The following is a 21,426-nucleotide window of genomic DNA, read 5'->3' on the forward strand; positions in this document are numbered from 1 at the left end:
GGACGGACGGATGGACGGACGGATGGACGGACGGATGGACGGACGGACATGGCTAGATCGACATAAAATGTCACGATCAAGACGATCAAGAATATATATACTTTATGGGTTCTCTGACGAATATTTCGAGTAGTTACAAACAGATTGACGAAATTAGTATACCCCCATCTTATGGTGGAGGGTATAAAAAGGTTTTTCCTCCCAATCCATGGTTCAGGGGCCATTCTATATACTTCTACTATATACATGGTAACATTTAATTACTCAGTGTCATGTCTTGTGGAAATTTGATTTTTTTTTTTTTTTTTGCCAACATAAATGACATTTTAATTTGTTAAGTAGGCGTCGACTTTCCAATTATTACGAATTGTTGCCAAACCCTAATTGAGTCATAAGTCTGTAATAAAAGTGCTTCGTAGACGATATGAATGCTATACATGCACACATAAATGTTTGTATAAAATCACAGAAAAAAATGTCTACATTTTCATTCTCCTCTTGTTCCATCCAAGAAATAAACAGCAACAATTGACAAAAGCATACCTAATTGAGTTTTATTATTCTTTTTATTTCAGTTTTTTGTCCCAGAATATGGCAAACAATAAAATCAATCAATCGATATGCCAATGAAAACGTCGGCAAGCTTTTTAAGTTACAACTCCATGGCCTTGTGAATGAATATTGTTCGTGTGTCAAGATTTCAATGGGGTGTGTTGTAAAACACCCATAAAAATAAGGTCTTTGTTTGGCGCAAAGGGTATCGTTATTTTCTAAAGTCATCATTTTCAAGCCATAAAATTGTTTTATGTTTGTAGTTCTTGTAAAAATATACAAATTATAAACATGCCATAAAAGGTAGAATCGACTTTGTAAGCATTAAATCAAGATTGAAGATGTTGGCAAGGATGTATGCTATTTCAGGACATCAATTCAAACGAAATAAAATAACATAAAAATGCCAACTCTAGGGCATAAAAAGTTCAATAATTTATGGAACCATTGGTTGAGGTGCTTTTGTTAATAAAATTTTCCAGCTATGGCCAATAGTGTGGAAGAATCCAGATTGGATGTTTAGTATTAACATATTAAATATCTAAAGGCATCACTTTATCTGCCTTTCGACTCGCCCACCGTTGGAACTGCAACGACTGATGAGGATGGCGAAACAAACAGGAAATGAGGTTCTAGTAGGGTGCGATGCGAACTCTCACCACATTTCGTGGGGTAGTTCCAACGTTAATAATTGGCGGAATTCTTGAATACGAACAACCTAATGACATCGCTACCTTTGTTAATAGGATTATAGAGGAGGTTTTAGATGTGACAATATGTTCGGAAAATTTAGTCTATGAGGTTTAGGACTCGAGCGTCTCCATAGAGTACTCCTTCTCTAACCACAGCTACATTAGCTTTTAAAATAAGGTAATAACGAACTCCACAAAATTCAGAAGACAACTCATAGGAAGGCTTTTACAATGGAACCATAAACGTCTTGGTCAAGATTCGGAAGACCAAGATAGAAAACGATCCTAAATAAACAAAGATCCTAATATTGAAACATCAGGCAGAGCAGTGACAGGGAACTCAATGCAGCCTAACTAAAACGAAGCCGACGATGAGACTATGAAACTGAATTTTGGAAGACTAGGATAGACAAAGATGCTAATATTGAAAAATCAGGAAGGGTATAGACGGGAGACAGTCTAACGAACAGGGACCCGATGATGGAACCATTACCGATTTTCTCAAGATTCGATAGACTAGAATGGATACAGATCCTAATGCTGAAACATCAGTGCAGTGACAGAGAACTCAATACCGCCTAAAGCACAGCGAGCCGACAATGAGATCATAACATTCTCCCAAGAAGCTAATTTACTCAAGATTTGGAAACCACATATTTGCATGTGGAGGTGAAGGCAATCATCTTCAAGCTTACGTAGGTGAGCAGGGTCGTTCCGGTCCATGTGACCGATTGCCATGGAAATTTGATGGCCATTGGTTATTTGAATGCGCCAATAACTCGCCTTATCGATACGAGTATCATAGCTACTCAGTATTTAAGCAAGAGACGGTGTCACACGTACTCTCACTTGGACTCCCCACTCGATACCGCTGATTGCCCATGACTGCAATTGCAGTTACCCCGTGTGCAAAGGAGTTTTCCCAAAGGTTTCAGCTGAGCCCCTTATGAAAACAATGAACATCACACAGATAGGAGCTCTAAGTTCCAACCTATGTGAAACTTATGGTAATCCCTTGCCGAGCCATGTCTACTGGGGCACTGGAGACTAATCTAGTTATCCGGCTCATATGATCTCCAGATTCGTAGTTTACTCCCAAAGAACTCTCATTAAATACCCATGTTGTGTCTTTGGACTTGCATGCCTGTTTTGTGGCCCTATAGTTGCCTAATTAAATTTTCATATCCGATATATACTCTACTCCCAAATACCTCCCATTTTGGTACCCATATTGTCCCAATCGATAAATATGTCCTGTTAGGGGTTGAGAGGTGTCAAATTTGTATACCAAGTTCGTTCTCTATGTTCTATATATCCGGCTCAAAGACTTATTGATTAGGTATGAGAGGCGGCTTCTGTAACTGCTAGCCTTGAGGGGTGGGGAAGTGGATCAAAAAAAGGAGCCGGTCATAGTTGTATAATCGAAGTTACAATGGGAAACCTGGAAGGAATGGAGGAGGTTTCTGATCGGATACCTGAGACGGCACTTGAGGTGGTATCCGAGGTACTGCTGCCAGCGGCACAGTCTTGGATTGGCGTAACTCGGGAAATTTATGCTACAAAGTTGGATCAAAGCTAGAGGACAGAATGGGATCGGGTATAAAATGATCCTGCAGGCGGAGATTCGGGCGCTCACAAATACGGTTGAATTTGTGTATATATCGCATAGCTGGCAACTAATTTCACTCATACGAACTACGCTTAACTCAAAATTTCGGATAAGTGAAATCAAATTGATGTATTTCTACCGCTTTATTTGTCCGGTTTCGACTGTAAAGGGCGATTTTTTAGCCACTATCTCTTTGGCAACACTTGTTTAAACAGCTCACGCATGTTTCACGTTTTGTTTAACTGTCAAACTTCTTGAAAATTGCAAATTTTCCCCGTGAACATTCTACTAAGGAACAGGGCAAACTTCTCACATATCAATGAGTGCAGTTCGATTCAAGTTTAAGCCCAATGATAAGCGACCTCCTTTTTATAGCCGAGTCCGAACGGCGTGCCGGAGTGCGACACCTCTTTGAAGAGTAGTTTTACATGGCATAGTGCCTCACAAATGTTGCCAGCATTAGGAAGGGAAAACCACGGCTGAAAATTTTTTTCAGATGGTTTCGCCAGGATGCGAACCCTGGCGTTCAGCGTCATAGGCGGACATGCTAACCTCTGTGCTACGGTGGTCTCCAAACTTCTTCACTTTGGTTTATAATTTAACCATGAATCGTCTTAAAAACGAACAACTCTTTCAAATTATTGAATTTTATTATCAAAAAGCGAGCTCTGTTAAGAAAGTTCAACGCGCGCTTCTTCTTCTTCTTCAGCGACGAAGCTAATTTTTGGGCTAAATGGTACGTTAATAAGTAGAATTGTCGATTTTGAAGTGAAGATCAGCCAGAAGCATTGCAAAGGCTATCAATGCATCCAGAAAAGGTGACAGTTTTGTGCGTTTTATGGGCTGGTGGCATCATTGGGCCGTACTTCTCCAAAGATGATGCGAATCGTAACGTAACTGTGAATGGTGAGCGTTATCGTGAGATGATATCTAATTTTTTTGCCCAAGATGCCCAAATGCAAGAGCTTTACTTGCATGACATGTGGTTTCAACAAGACGGAGCCACATGCCACACAGCACGCGTAGCAATGGACTTATTGAGAAGCGAGTTCAGTGAACGTTCGGGACCCGTCAATTGGCCGCCTAGATCGTGTGATTTAACGCCTATAGACTATTATTTGTGGGGATATGTTAAAGTTCATCGCTATACAGACAAGCCCGATTGAATCGACGCATTGGAAGACAACATTGAAGCATTTATTCGTCAGATACCGGCCGAAATGTAGGAAAGAGTATGCCAAAATTGAACTAATCGGATGGACCATTTGAGTAGAGCTGGCAAACTATGGATAATCGCAACATTCGATATTTTCGATAGTTTTAACAATAAATATCGATAGTATCGATACTATCGTTTATTTCCCACCACCTATTTTTCAAACGAAAATAGAAGCAAAAATCAGAAAATCGATTTATATAGAAGCAATATCAATGCATAGACCAAATAAAACCAAGATTAGTAAAGTCAGTTGGAAGTCATGAGAGAAATCATTGTACAAAATGTTTGCCTAAGCGGATGAAAATTGCGCCCTCTAAAGGCGCAATGTATCCTAAAGTATGCATTATATGTCAGATTGCTTATTTTTGTTTAGTTTTTTTCTAAAACTTTTTTTTACTTTTGCGATAGTATCCATCAGAAAAATATCAATCTATATTGAGTAAAAAAAAATTTAATATAGATAGTATCGATAGTGCCATCGATATTTTGCCAGCTCTACATTTGAGGTGCAGTCACGGTCAATTTTTGCATCAAATAATCCTCAAATATTCAATTATATGGACCGTAATATCCATTCAAAAAAGATTTCATACATTTTTCTGAATTTTATGTGATTTTTTTTTTAACTTTCCTAAAACTCTTAAAAAATCACCCTTTATAGACTTACGCATGTGTGTCAATGTTAACAGCAATTGAAACCAAAACTAAAAGTCCATTCGCGCGAAATAGTATAGCGCAAAATGCGAACTTCATTTCTGTTAAAGAGTTTCCAACTCTTTTCCAACTAAGAAAATTTTTTATAAAATTTTTATTTTTCCCTGAACAACAACAAATAGAGCGAAACCCACAAATTGCTGAACAAAACAGACCACAATAAAAATTACCACAACATTATATTATATTTGCTTTGGGGAGGCAAAAAGAACAACACCACCCTTAAATAACTCTCCAAACTTTACTCATAAATTCCGAGATATGCTCGCTTATATTGTAAAATGTACCAGCATATGCTTAGCATAACTCAAACCACAATGAGACTTTTGCGCAAACACATGTTTTTGTTTAACAAGTTTGTTAACAAACCATAAGAGAAATTAATATTAAAATGTAAACCACTAGGCCGCATAGGTTTCTAAGAAGCCTTGATTTTTTTTTCATTTAAATGAACCAAATATAAATACAACCATTTGAATTTATGAAATAATATACGGGTATAAATCACAATTTTTGCAAAACTAGGCAAGGACAAAAAGGCGGTAGCTAACTCACATTTAAAAATGGCTCTATAATTTTTAATTGAAAAACTAGCCTACCCAGGCACGCTTCGCTATGGCCTCTTTTACAATACGCAGAACAAAACTTTACTTATATTTTTAGCCTTAACTACTGTTGATACCCACTTGAAGTTAGTCTCAGCCCTTCACGACCTGGTCGGCTACATAGAGGTTCTCTCGCTGTCAAGGAATATTCGAAGGTGCTTTCAATTATGTAAAACCGACGTCAATGATGAAGGAGTCGGAGTTTCTAGACATCAACTCTCCCGCAAGAAAGTTTATTAGTAACTTACTTACTAAAAGATGCATTATGGCAGGCTTGGGATCTGTGGATCTAAAAAGATGGGTCAGCAGAGGAATGCCTCAAGGAGGTGTACTGTCTCTTGAACAGAGACAATATATATTATTGTCTTTGGAAGAAGACAAGCTGATGACGTGGCAATTGCGGTTAGGTGAAGTTTCCCAGCACTCTAAGACTTCAGGAAGCTCTACGTGCAACAGCGAAGTGGACTATCGAAAGTGGGCTAGGTATAAATTCGTGCAAGACGGAAGTAGTTCCTTTCAGCAGTAGATACAAGTTGCCTACAGTGGCAACTGTCTCCTTGGGTGGAGAAAATGTTCCATCTACAGAAAACGCAAAATACCGGGGTGTTTTTGCTGGATAGGAAATTGAGCTTCAAATCCAACATTTTGGAAAGGACAAGAAAGTCAAGTCTTGTCCTATACATCTTCAAGAGAGCCATAGACAAAAGTTTGGGGGGTTAAAACCGCGTGTCATGCGCTGTGTATATACTGCTATTGTCAGACTTATAATGCTATATGGTGTTGTGGTCTGGTGGACGGCGCTTCAAAAGTCCACCTACTGTTCAATACTCAACCAGATCGAAAGGATCGCTTTTTGTGTAAAACAGCCGCACTGAGGACGACATCATAAGATGCACTGAATTTAATTCTACATCTAATACCTCTGGACATTTTAGCTAGACAAATTGCAGCGACCAATGACGTGAGGCTATGGGAGGTTTCTCTTGGGTCATGTGGCGGTTACAGACACTGTGCTATCCCTGATACAATGTCCGATGGTCCAGGCAGTGTGGATTACACCCTACCTGAGCCGCTTTTTGATAAAAAGTACCATTATTCCTGATAGCACCGGTTGGAACTACGATATCCCTGGTAATAAAATGTTCATAAACTTCTATACTATATTCCAAACTAGACGACCAGGTGGGCTTTGGGGTGTACTCTAAAGATCTAGAACTGGTCATACCGAAAAGGTTACCCGACCACTGCAGTGTGTATAAAGCGGAGATCATTGCAATTAAGGAAGTGGTGGAATGGCTAAGATATAACGTCATTACGACAACTGGCATAAATATATTTTTAGACAACCATTAAATCCCTGGAGAACATATTTCTGAGCAGAAAAACCGGCCTCGACTTTAGCAGATCTCTCAACAAGATGGCTGAACAATTCAAAATTCACCTGTTCTGGGTGCCGGGCCACAGAGATATCCCAGAGAATTGTAAAGCGGACAAGCTTGAGGGACTAATAACTACCTTACACATTCCAGGGAAACTGGAATCTGTGGGTATGCCTCCAGCGACATGTAAGCTAAGTTTTTAGGAACATGCCCCAAGGACAACGAATGATAGATGGTCACAAAGAGGGGGCTGTGAGCATTACAAAACTATGTGGCCTAATCTAGACTTAAAAAAGTCTACTGCTTTGCTGTCATTGGCTAGAACACGTCTCAGTCATTATGTCCATCATGACAGATCACTGTCTAATCGGAAAACATGCTGACAGACTAAAAGTTACCAGCAACGACTTTTGCAGAAGCTATGAGGACATCGAAGAAAAAGAGACTAAAGAACACCTTCTGTGTGTGTCCCGCACTGGCAGTCAGAAGGAATTCCATTTAAGGTTCTCATTTCTCTGATTTAACGTCTTGGACATATAAAAGTCGCATTTATTGCCCGATTTCACTAAAATCTGGCATAGTGAGCCCTGTTAAGATCTTCGATATCCGTATCCTATATGGTTCAAATCGGTCTATATTTCGAAATAGCTGCCACCATAAGCGAAGCCAGCCCATCTTTCTGGAAGGAACTAAAACCCCTTGAGAAGCAATGAAATTAATAAATTTTCCCGAAAACAAATAAAATTCTGTGCGGGGGGCTAAAACTTTTCTGGGGGTGTTAAGCCCACCCCCAGAAGCCTTTCTACGCTTATGGCTACATAGTCCCATAAAAGGTGCATTTATAAACCGTTGAATTTGGTACAATGAGTTGTGTGTGTTAATAGCCTTGCTGAATAAGGTGGAGAACGAACGATATTTAGCTTAAGCTGCTATGAGTTCATAAATGATACATTTTTTACCGCATTATGACGAAAGGTGGTTAATATATATTTTCGAGGTGGTGGGTATTCAAAGTTAGGCTAGAGCCTTAATAGGCCATACGGTATGAAATATATGTATGAGAGCTGTATCGATTTTGTTCAAAATCCACAGCGTTCATCCTTGGACCAAAAAAAGGAATAGTGCATAATTTTACGATCATCGAACAACACATGGGACTTAATTTGCGATTTAATCGTCTTGACATTCTAAGTCGATTTAGCCATGTCCGTCTGTGCAAATCACGATAGCGGTCGAATAGCGTATAGCTAGCTGCACGAAATTTTGCACAGATACATTTTCAATGTAGGTCGTTGGGGATTGCAAATGGGCCATATCGTTTCAGATTTGGATATAGCACCCATATAAAATGGTTCTTCGATATGACTTCTTGAGTTGCTAAGAGCTGCAAACATTAACCGATTGGGTTGAAATTTTCCAAATGGTGTTCCGTTTTCTGACTATCAAAAATCGTGCCAAGTATGGTCTGAATCAGTCTATAACCTGATATAGCTCTCACATAAACCGATCTCCCAATTTGGCATTTTGCGACCCTAATGCCATTCCCTTATTAGGAATCTATTGATAAATTGATTAAATGCAAATTCTCAAAATACAAAATAGGGGAGATGGAATTCGATAAAAATTCTGCGGCTGAAGGAAAGGAAAGATTAAAGATCTTAATGGCCCACACAAGATCTTAGCGGATATCAAGACGATGTTTTTGTATCAGTCTCTCCAACCTAACCTAGCTTAGGGTATTGGGCCCATAAAATATGGCTTTATTACCCGATTGCGCTGAAATTGCGATTCATATATATGACAACTACATTTTTATACCCTACACCACTGTTGTGGTACAGGATGTTATAACTTAGTGCATTTGTTTGTAACACACAAAAGGAAGAGAGATAGACCCATTGATAAGTATACCGATCGACTCAGAATCACTTTCTGATTTGATTTAGCTATGTCCTTCTGTCTGTCTGTCCATGGTCCACAGGTCGCAATTTTCATCCCATCGTCTTCAAATTTGGTTTGGGCATGTTTTTCGGCCCAGAGACGAAGCCTATTGAAATTGGAAAAAATCGGTTCAGATTTGGATATACTTTCCATATATATGTTCGTCTGATTTGCAGTAATACAGCAATAAAGTGGACATTTGTTAACCGATTCTCTGGAAATTTGGCAGGAAGGATTTTCTTACGACTCTCGATGTTACTGGTGAATTTCGTAAAAATCGGTTCAGATTTAGATATAGCTACAATATATATGTTCGTCATTTGTTAAACGATTCTCTGGAAATTTGGCAGGAAGGATTTTCTTATGACTCTCAATATTAGTGGTGAATTTCATAAAAATCGGTTCACATTGGATATAGCTCCCATATATATGTTCATCCGATTTGCAGTAATGAAGCAATAAAGTGGTCATTCGTAAACAGATTCTCTCAAAATTCGACAGGAAGGATTTTCTTATGCATCTCGACACTACTGGGGAATTTTATAAAAATCGGTTCACATTTGGATATAGCTCCCATATATATGTTCGTCCGATTTGCAGTAATACAGCACTAAAATGGTCACCTGTTAACCGATTCTCTCGAAATTTGGCATGAAGGATTTTCTTATGACTCTCGATATTACTGGTAAATTTCATAGAAATCGTTTCAAATTTAGATATAACTTCCATGTATATGTTCGTCCGATTTGCAGTAATACAGCAATAAAATGGTTATTTGTCAACCGATTCTCTCGAAATTTGGCAGGAAGGATTTTCTTATGACTCTCGATAATGGTGAATTTCAAAAAAAATTGGTTCAGATTTAGATGTATATAACATATATATATCGCCCGATTTTCACTCCTAGACTCACTGCAATCGCATTTATTGTCCAATGTTGCCAAAATTTTGTACAACGGTTTCCTCGACGACTTCCACATTATCCATAAGGTTTGGTCGAAATCAGTTCAGATTTAGATATAGCTCCCACGTATATGTTCCTCTGATTTTAGCTAATTTGTTGTCATTTGTCAACATTTTTAACATATTTGGTTTGCTCGAAATTTGATAAAGGAATTTTAATAATCTATGTGGATACATCCGCCGAGGTCCATCAAAATTGGTTTGATGGTTTTATAGGAAAGGTGTAGGGTATTATAAAGTCGGCACCGCCCGACTTTTGCCTTTCCTTACTGGTTTTTTTAATTCCAATTCAGGATATTGTCCGGCTATAGACCATTTCATTCAATACTTTCTATTCAAAGGATAGCACAGCAAAGAACTTAAAAAAGTAAGGCAAATGTGTTGTGATATTCTTGGAATTGAAAGCATTAAACGAAATAGTCTATAGCCGGATAATATCCTGCAATAGAGTATGAAAATAAATTCATCAACATCATAAAGCTCTATGATGAAATATGTTATCTTCCACACTTCATATTCCATCTGCATATGTTTATCAAAAGCTAAAATGATGCCCTTTTATGTTTACACCACAGCAAAGGTTTAACCCGGGGCAATTTTATTTCAACGTCCAACATTTATGAGTATTTATGGCTGTACGTTTTTGGGTGTGGGAGTTAAACTGAAGAAGGATTGCCACGAATTGGAAATATTCTTGATTCTGAGTAGAATTTTTGTTTGTTTCTTTTTTTTTTGTATTACATCCTAAACTAAGAGTATGTCTTTCATTATTTCCCCCAACTCCATAATCTGGGTGTGATGATTGAATAGATTCATTTATTACTCTTCTTTATGAAAAAGAAAATCATATTTCATTATCATCGCCATGGCTATCATCATGAGTAACCTTTCAATTCAGAGTCATGATTTGGTGAATGCTCGTATTATAAAATTTGTTAAATCTTTCTTTACTTACCTTGGGTGAATGAGGGCTAATATTATGAAAAACAAATTCTTGGGAATAATATAATAATAATCTCACTATCCATAAGGAACAAAAACGTGAAAGATATATGGTATATCGTTGTGCTTAAAGCAAATTTGCTCATGGTGGTTATTGGGTTTAGCTACCTAAATAATTTAATTTTAATGAAATTTTATTAGGAGCAAAACACTAATGATATAATCTTCACATAACAATATTTTTTCGTGGATGAATTTTTGATCCGATAATCTTAAAATTGGGACTGGCGACTTTTTCGGCTAGAGACGAAGCGTAGAGTTTTGTTAGGTCCCCCAACATTCATGCTCAATATGGTTCAGATCGGTCAATATTTGGATATGGGTGCTGTATATAACGATATCCCGATTTAAGGTCTTGGGGATATAAAAGCCTTATTTATTATCCAATTGCGCTGGAATTCGGTTCAGTGAGTTTTTTCAGTATCCTCAATAGCCGTATTAAATATGGCCGACATCGGACAATATCTTGATAAAGCTGCCATATAGACCAATCTCCCGACTTAAGGGCTAACACCCATAGAAGCCGAAATTATTTCCCAATTTCGCATAAATTTGCCACGGTGAGTGTTCTAAGGACACTCGACATCCGTTTTGAATATAGTGCAGATCGGATAATATGAATGAATATAGTGTGTGCTGTTCTAATACATACTTCATCCTATACAATGGTTTTTAAGTTCCTCAGGTCCTTTCTGGATCAATCATATCCAAAATATGATTGTACGATTCGTACTCCACTATCAAAGACCCTTAATTTGATTCCCATTTTGTCTGGAAACACCTGCATGTCCTTTAGAGAGGTTTGTAGAGGGCTCCAGATACTTGACTCCAAATTCGAATGTCAGATTCCTACATTACTCCCAACGTCCCTTCATCCTACGTTTTCTCGGTCGTTCTGCATTAGAGTTTGGGGGATATGTAGAGGTCCTGTACTCTACTTTCAAAGACCTTTCATTGAAGTCTAAATGTCCAGGTCGACCTGCATGGGATCGTTGTTTACCATAGCTTCTGTTGTCGTCTTCGGTCATCCATGAGAGTGGCCGCTTTGATTGTTGAGTCCCATGTTGGAGGGGATTTGTGTGGCGTAGCCCGTGAGGGCTGCCGTGTCCTTTTTGTGTATATCGTCCTGATGTATTTTGTTTCAGTGTACACTTTCGTATGCTGGCTTTAGGTCGGCTTATCCGTTCCGTTTGGATTTCAACTGGTAGTAGTCTTTAAAGGCTATTAAGTCTGACTGAAGACTTTAATCTGGTACCACGGGTATCAAGAGCCCCTGGAACTTAGGTTCCAGCCTGACAATGGTTAGGCCCCAGTGGGAAGCAACGTGGTGGCTATCGTTTTAACCAAATCGCGGGTGGAGCATAAGCTCAGCGGGTAATTGCATTTTCAACCGGATGCAGTGACCCATAACTCGGAAAGAGTCTAAGGTAGTGCTCCGCTTCTAACCAAGGAGATTAACACGTCCAAATACGTGGTATCAAATTGATATTCATGTGTGGGTTATCACATCTGGTGGTGTTGGTAGACTTATTGTATTCACCCTTGGGCCTTGCAGGTTTGGGTCATGATGGCAGGCATCTGCGTTAAACACAACATTCGTATGCCCATCAGTTCAGTTTTTATTTTGAATATTGCTTTAAGAGGGTGGGTCTGTCCCAATTTCAATATCAAGAAGTTATACAGCCTGTCACTCCTTGCAATTATTGCAAAAAAATCGTTTCGGCCGTTTTCGAGTCTATACGGAACAAGGTTAGGTTTAAGTGACAGTCTACAATCAATAACTTTTCATTACCATGTTGTCCCGACACGCCAAATGCATAGTTTACTCTTTAGTCCCTTCATTTGAGAACCTTTTAGTCTTTCGTACCAGATTTGTACTCTTCTTCCAAATACCTTTCATTTGATACCTACATTTCCCCAACCAGTTGGCATGTCCTGTTGGGGGTTGTTGGGGAGAATGGTGCGGCTTATACACTTTGGATAATTTTTTAACAACAGATTCGTGTACCACTTTTGAATACTTTTCATTTTACACCTATATTGTCCTAGTTACCTAGTTGTATTAGACCACAATTTTGTGTGTGGGAAATTTTGTCGTAAGAGAAATTGTACCTGTCTTTTGCGAAGTTTTTCAACTCACTCCTGTATTTTCTTAACTCATCCTTAGGTCCTAACTGCTTTCGCCTCATTATTTAGTCTCATTGACCTGAAGAAAGCCCTTTCGATGCGCAGGGTGTAAAATATTTGTGCGAGAAGTGAAAAACATTTTTGTGTGTGCAACATTTCAAGCTTTCCTTGTTTGGAAGAACAGATCAACATTCATTAGCCTAGCCGGTTCAAATATTATAAACTTAGACAACATATCGATGTGTTACAAATTTAACCGTGAAATTCGTTTACTCTTATTTTTTGATGATGGATACAAAAGTTTTTGTCTTTCACATGAAATATTTCATTTATTATTAGCTTAAATTTTGATTATTTTGATACAAAGAAATTAAAATCACATTTAAATGTTAATGCATTATTTTATGCAATATTTTCTTTACAAACAGGGATTTAATAACCTAACCACATTATTGGCACGAAATCCCATAAAAAACAGATAGTGGCAGTGGTTGATACAATAAAATTCCCCAATCCCCTTGGTAATAAATTTTAAAAATTATTGCAATAATTATGCAGCAAAACCATAAAATCTATAATCACATTGAAATGTGAAAACCTCAGTAAAAAAATGAAAAAACAAACAGTTTAATGGGGTTAATAAATGAAATTCTTTTTTGCTCATTAAAGCCGCCTGGTTGTACATCAAATATTTATAGAAATAATTGATATTTCACCATTATTTAATGAAGCATCCCCAAGAGATATGAAATTTATGTAACCATGTTTGGATATCATTGCAAAGCACTTTAAGAAGATTTTGTAGAGGAACACATTTCAAACAATATCATATCAATCGGAACCCAATTAGATATGGGGGTCATATAAAAGAAAAAAAATTAATTATACCCTACACCACTACTGTGGTACAGGGTATTATAACTTAGTGAACTTTTTTTGCAATATTCAGAAGGAAGAGAGATAGAACCATGGATAAGTATACCAATCGACTCAAAATAATTTTCTGATTCGATTTAAACGTCTGTCTGTCTATTTGTTTTTTAATGTTAATTTATGTACAAAGTACAGGCCGCAATTTTTATCCCGTTGTCTTCAAAATTGGTACAGACATATGTTATGGTCTAGAGACGAGGCCTATTGAAATTGCAAGAAATCGGTTCAGGCTTGGATATTACTCCCATATATATGTTCGTCCGTTTTGGCCTAATATTGCAATAATATCGTCATTTGTGAACCGACTGTCCCGAAATTTAGCATAAGGGATTTCCCTATGAGTGCCAACATTACTAATGAGTTTGATAGAATTCGCTCCAGATTTAGATATATTGGGTTGCCCATAACAGTAATTGCGTATTTTTTAAAAGAAAGTAAATGCATTTTTAATAAAACTTAGAATGAACTTTAATCAAATATACTTTTTTTACAAGCAAGCTAAAAGTAACAGCTGATAACTGACAGAAGAAAGAATGCAATTACAGAGTCACAAGCTGCGAAAAAATTTTTCAACGCCGACTATATGAAAAATCCGCAATTACTTTTTGGGCAACCCAATAGCTCCCATATAAAGAGTGATTTGTAAGCTATTATCTTTTTGGCAACACTGGTTTAAACAGCTCACGCACGTTTCGTGTTTTACACTGTCAAACATCTTCAGTTTGGTCTATAATTTATCCATGAATCGTCTTACAAAGGAACAACGCTTGCAAATTATTGAATTTTCTGATCAAAATGCTTGCTCTGTTAAGAAAGTTCATCGTGCGCTTCTTGTGTTCAGCGACAAATCTCATTTTCGGCTCAATGGGTATGAGAATAAGCAGAATTGTCGATATTGGAATGAAGATCTGCCAGAAGTATTGCAAGAGCTAACAATGCATGATGCGAATTTTATAGTAACTGTTAATGGCGAGCGCTACCGCGAAATGATATCCCACATTTTTTTTTGCCCAAAATTCATTGACTTGCATGACATGTGGTTTCAACAAGACGGTGCCACCTTAAAAGACATATGTATACGACATAGGCGTTCAGTGGCAGGCTATGTTTGTGCCTATTTGTATTATGGCATTAGATATAGGGTTGCAAACTCAAGCAATTTTGTTCTCTCTTTCCTTCTGGATGCTATAACCTCTAATCTACTCTACAATATTTGCATCTGAGCCTTTATAAAAAATCTTTAGAACATTTTGTACAGCTCAGATCAGTGAATCAATAGATGTGAACTTTTGTCTGTTCGTGCTCCTTCATTTTGATCTTTTCGTAATTTTTCAAACATCTTCCAGCTCGAGATTATATTCAATGCTTTCTATTCAAAGAATAGCATAGCAAAGAACTTATAAAACTTGAGCAAGTGTGTGTTATTATTCGAAACACTTTGACTGGCTTGGTGGATCATGGGATCATGGCGTATAAGAAATCATGATCCACCAAGCCAGTTAAAGTGTTTTGACTAATAATAGTTTTTTGATATGTTATTCTTTGAAAAGAAAGCATTGAATATGATCTCGAGCTAGAAGATGTTCGAAAATTCACGAAATGTGAACTATGTTCATACCCACCAGCATAGGATGGTTGTATACTAATCTAGTCATTCCGTTTGCAACACCTCGAAATATTCGTCTAAGACCCCCTAAAGTATATACATATATTCTTGATCGTCTTGACGTTCTAAGTCGATCTAGCCATGTCCGTCCGTCTGTCGATATCACGATAGATGTCGAAGGCGTAAAGCTAGCAGCTTGAAATTTTGGACATATACTTAGTATTGATGTAGGTCATTGGGAATTGCAAATGGTCCAAATCGGTTTAGATTTAGATATACTTCCCATATAAACCGATCTCCCAATTTGACTTCTACCGCCCCTGGAAGCCGCTATTTTTGTCCGACTTGGCTGAAATTTTGCTTGTAGTGTTTTTTTATGACTTTCAACAACTGTGACTAGTGCGGTTCAAATCGGTGGATAACCTGATATAGCTTCCATATAAACGGATCTCCCGATTTGACATCTTGAGCCCCTGGAAGCAGCAATTTTTATCCGATTAGGCTGAAATTTTGCATGTAATGTTCTGTTATGACTTCCAACAACTGTGCTAAGTACGGTTCAAATCAGTCTATAACCTGATATAATAGCTCCCATATAAAACGATCTGCCGATTTGATTTCTTGGGACCTTACCAGCCTCAATTTTTGTCCGATTAGGCTGACATTTTGCATGCGATGTTCTGTTACGACTTCCAACAACTGTGCCAAGATGAGGCGCGCTCACGGTCAACATTTGCCTGAAATAATCTTCAAACATTAAATTATATGGACCGTCATATCAATTCAAATAAAGATTTTATACATTTTTCCGAATTTTATCCCTTTTTATACTCACTACCGTAGGATAGGGGTATATTCATATAGTCATTCCTCTTGCAGAACATCGAAATATCAATATTCGACCCTACAAAGTATATATAGATCGGATCGTCGTAAAATTCTAAGACGATTTAACGATGCCTGTAGAGTGACGGTGTCCGTCCGTCTGTTGTAATCACTCTACAGGCTTCAAAATTTGAGACATTGAGCTGAAATTAGGCACATATGCGTATTTTTGATGCGCGTTGCTTAAGTTCTTGAACGGGCCGAATCGGACCATATTTGGATATAGCTGCTTTATGGACCGATCTGCCGATAAAAGGTCTAATGCCCGTAAAAACTTCAGTAGTTTTAGGCCTCCCTGATCCAAGTATGGTTCAGATCGGACTTTATTCAGATATAGCTGCCATATAGACCGATCTGCCGATGAAGGGTCTGAAGCCCATATAAGCTTTATTTATTGCCCAATTTCGTTGAAATTTGAAACAGTGGGTTATTTTAAGCCTCCCGACATCTGACCTATGTATGGTTCAGATCGGACTATATTCAGATATAGCTGCCATATAGACCGATCTGCCGATAAAGGGTCTGAAGCCCATAAAAGTTTTATTTTTTAACCGATTTCGCTAGAAATTGAAATAGTGAGTAGTTTAAGGCGTCTCAACATAGGACCCAAATATGGTTCAGTTCGGACTCTATTCAGATATGTCTGCTATATAGACCGATCTGCCGATAAAGGGTCTGAAGCCCATAAAAGTTTTATTTTTTAACCGATTTCGCTAGAAATTGAAATAGTGAATAGTTTAAGGCGTCTCAATATAGGACCTAAATATGGTTCAGTTCGGACTATATTCAGATATGTCTGCTATATAGACCGATCTGCCGACAAAGGGTCTGAAGCCCATCAAAGTTTTGTTTTTTAACCGATTTCTCTAGAAATTGAAATAGTAAGTAGTTTAAGGCGTCTTAACATAGGACCCAAATATGGTTCAGTTCGGACTATATTCAGATATATCTGCTATATGGACCGATCTGCCGATAAAGGGTCTGAAGCCTGTAAAAGTTTTATTTTTTATCCGATTTCGCTGAAATTTAAAATAGTGAGTAGTTTTAGGCGTCCCAATATAGGACCCAAATAGGGTTCAGATCGGACTATATTTAGATATAACTGCCATATTGACCGATCTCCCGATAAATGGTCTGAAGCCTATAAAAGCCCTATTTATTACCCGATTTTGCTCAAATTTACGATTTCCAATTCGACCCAAATATGGCAAAAATAGGATTGTATTTAGATATAGCTGACATATAGACCGATATGCCAGATAAGGGTCTGAAGCTCATAAAAGCTCGATTTCATAAATACTCGATTTTGTTGAAATTTGAAGTACAAAATTCAACAGTGACATATTTATAAGACCACTCAACGTCAGTGCCGGATTCGGGTGCATAAGTTATCCAATTTTCATCGGATTGTATCGAAAAAGGTTTACATATATACCCGAAGTGGTGGGTATCCAAAGTTCGGCCCGGCCAAACTTAATGCCTTTTTACTATTTTTGTTTTTTTTTTTTTTTTACAAACTTTCCTATAGCTCTTTAAATTTTTTTCAGAATTTTTCAAATAAAAATTTAATTGAAAATAAAATAGTTTTTAATTACAAAATTATTTTTTAATATTTTTTTTCAATTACAGACGTATTGGGTTGCCCAAAAAGTAATTGCGGATTTTTCATATAGTCGGCGTTGATAAATTTATTCACAGCTTGTGACTCTGTAATTGCATTCTTTCTTCTGTCAGTTATCAGCTGTGACTTTTAGTTTGCTTTAGCAAAAAAGTGTAAAAAAAGTATATTTGATTAAAGTTCATTCTAAGTTTTATTAAAAATGCATTTACTTTCTTTTAAAAAATCCGCAATTACTTTTTGGGCAACCCAATAGTTGCCATTTTCATTTAAAAAATTAAACGATTCAATTAATTTTTTAATTGAATCACTTGTCGCATGACCAAAAAAAAAACTCCCTTAGCCTCACAGACGTGGTCGCAGTATTTTGTCGAACCATAGTGACCAGAGACATGATACCTAGCATTAAATTCAGTGCATTAGATTATGTCGTCTTCAGTGCGACTGTGATGCACAAACAAGTCATCCTATGGTTCCGACTGAATATTGAACAGAATGTGGACTTTCAAAGCGCGTCCACCAGACCACAACACCATATAGCATTATAGGTCTGATAACTGCAGCCAGTATATGACACTAGAATTCAACACAAACATAAACTAAAAATATTGATCGCTTAATCCCTTTCACACAACAAATAATGAATAAACATTCTCTCGAGCTTATATCTAAAGGTTACAAGGCGGTTGCCTTGCAACACAATTGTTTGGAAATAGCTACCAAGGGCCAAGCAAAAACTTTTATTTCACCAACATCATTGATTTTGCCCTTATCAGTGTTCTTATACCCTAAACATCTCTTTTGTCTAGAGAAAATATAAGAAAATGATTTGCATTTTCCAATAGCAGCTTAAAGTTCTCTGCGTTAGCACAATAAGGAAGTTTTTTCCGACAGCTTTTTTTTTACTACAAAGACTTAATCGCAAAAAAGGCCAAGGGACACCATAAGGGTTGAACAAAAACAACAACAACAAAAAGCTAGCAACACAGCAATAATAGCTATAATGATGATGTTCTTAAATTCTCAACTTAAGGGGACAAACTAAAATATGCTTATGAAACCCAAATTATGTACATCAGTTAGTTTTTTGTGTTTTTGGCACAGTAAAACAACTCAAGCCTAAACAACTGGAAAAATGTCTGTCTAAAATTGGCGGCATTCCAAAAATAAAATGTTGCGGCAGTATCTGTCTCATGTTCCTCCCCAAAATGGTTATTATTGGGTTGCCCAAAAAGTAATTGCGGATTTTTCATATAGTCGGCGTTGACAAATTTTTTCACAGCTTGTGACTCTGTAATAGCTTTCTTTCCTCTGTCAGTTATCAGCTGTTACTTTTAGCTTGCTTTAGAAAAAAAGTGTAAAAAAAGTATATTTGATTAAAGTTCATTCTAAGTTCTATTAAAAATGCATTTACTTTCTTTTAAAAAAATCCGCAATTACTTTATGGGCAACCCAATATTTACTTGAGATGAGATTCTGATTAGGTTGATTCGATTTTTTTTTCGCATTCTTCTTTTGCAAAGTATCCAGTATTGACTGAGGAAGTTGAATGTAGCGAAAACGTTATAAAAGTTTAAAGATTTTGTTAAAACTTTCTCTCTACTATGCAGTGCTGATAATTTAACTACAAAAACGGCAAAAGCGATTTAAAATTCAAAAGTAGCTATATAAAGGGTATTGTTTTAGTTTTTGATTTTCAATAATAATAAAAACTAGTCCTCTCCTAGTTCCTCAGACAAGTGTTCAGCAACAACTGCTGGGTCGTCTTCTGATTTCCCAATCCCACCGCTTCTATACACCTTCAGTCTATACACCTTCAGTCTCCTAGTTCCTCAGACAAGTTTTCAGCAACAACTGCTGAGTCGTCTTCTGATTTCCCAATCCCACCGCTTCTACACATCTTCAGTCTCAAATTGTTGAAGCCGTAAGACACTACTCCTTCAGACTTGTTGAGGTCTGTGTGACAGTCGAAGTTTAGTACAAATACTGCATATCTCCGGTCGCCATCGTCGCCATCCAATCTACCAATCTTCCAGTCGGTGGTTGAAAGATTGGGTCTACAGTTCCTTAGTCTCTCAATTATGGATTTAGGATCTGAGGGAATCCTTGGTCGCCAAGCGTGTGTCATTGGTCGGGAAGAAATATTTTCCTTCTTGACTAAATACAGTGCTCCGCCTGGCTAGATCTCGCCTATCTTTTATGGGGCGCAACGATACATTTTAAGATAGCGATTAATTTAAGATTAATTTGCATCGGTTTCGATACCAGCCTTCATAGTCACAAACTGAAGAAAGTCCTGGCAATTTCCCAAGGATATCAAAGTGTCCAGATTACAGCCCATTGACTATTCCACTCCAATTGTTCCTAGGTATGTAGCCCCGTTCTTCTCCCTTGTCGACAACTACCACCACTAAGCTGTGGCAAGGGTTCTTGGACCCACGGGATTCTCTCCAGACGACCGCAGCCTTTTGGATGACTGCGGTGCCGTTTTGGAACCTAGACGTATAACCTTTGGGTAGCCTGCGCAGCGAATTTCCGAGCCCAATTAAGGAAGCCTCTCTCCTTATCGGTGAGAGTTTTATGATCATTCGTACCAAGTCTCCCAGTAAACTTGAGAGCGATGTGCCTTTTTAAACCCTCCACAATAGAATAGGGGAATACTAACTTCGCTATTCCGTTTGTAACGCCTTGAAATTTTACGTCGATCTAACGAAGTCCGTCAGTCTGTCTGTCTGTCTGTCGAAAGCACGCTAACTTTCGAAGGAGTAAAGCTAGGCTTTTTAAAATTTTCCGCAAATGTTTGCTATTAGTGTAGGTCAATTGGGATTTAAAATGGACCATATCAGTCCATATTTAGATATAGCTCCCTTATAAACCGATCTCTAGTATTACTTTTTGAGCCTCTAGAGGGCGCAATTCTTATCTAATTTTGCTGAAATTTTACACAATGACAACTCCTATGACCTCCAATATACGCGCTAGGTATGGTACAAATCGCCCCAAACTTTGCCCTCAAAATATATATCAAATTCGTACTTTACACCCACATACCGCTAATTTGAGGCCAGTAATGCCAAATACCTTTCATTTGAGTCGCATATAGTCTTGGTCGGCTAATATGCCCATTTAGGGGCTATTGGGGGTGGGGCGACGTCCCTTTCCTTGGACCTTATTTTTTATGCCATATTTGTAATCTACTGACGAATACCTTAAACATCAGCCCCATATTGATATGAATGTTCAATAGGTCAGCTTGGGCGGGTTTTGGATTTGGTTAACACCATATTCGTATTCTACTCTCCAATATCTTTCATATGATACCCATATTGTCCCGATCGGTTCACTTTGGATTTTGTGTGGTTTTTTGGCATAAGGGGTGGGCCCGCTACCCTTTCGATATCAAAAAATTATATAGCCTATGTTTACTTCCAGACCGACCTACACAAATCTGTGAAAATTTCAAGATAATCGGTTTAGCCCTTTTTGAGTCTATACGGAACAAACCGACAAACAAACCAACACAAATTGATTTTTATACCCTCTACCATAGGAGAGGGGTATACTAATTTCGTCATTCTGTT

The 21,426-nt window shown here is 37.7% G+C and overlaps 1 long non-coding RNA gene across 1 annotated transcript; it reads left to right on the forward strand.

The window, feature by feature from the left end:
* Positions 1–388: 388 nt before the first annotated feature.
* LOC106086470 (uncharacterized) lies at positions 389–861 on the forward strand. The gene is made up of 2 exons (XR_009397924.1): positions 389–451; positions 576–861. It is a non-coding gene; the product is annotated as an uncharacterized LOC106086470 (long non-coding RNA).
* The last annotated feature ends 20,565 nt before the right edge of the window (positions 862–21,426 follow it).

Source organism: Stomoxys calcitrans, chromosome 4 (genome assembly GCF_963082655.1).
Source record: "Stomoxys calcitrans chromosome 4, idStoCalc2.1, whole genome shotgun sequence".
In the NCBI taxonomy this organism is placed as follows: domain Eukaryota; kingdom Metazoa; phylum Arthropoda; class Insecta; order Diptera; family Muscidae; genus Stomoxys; species Stomoxys calcitrans.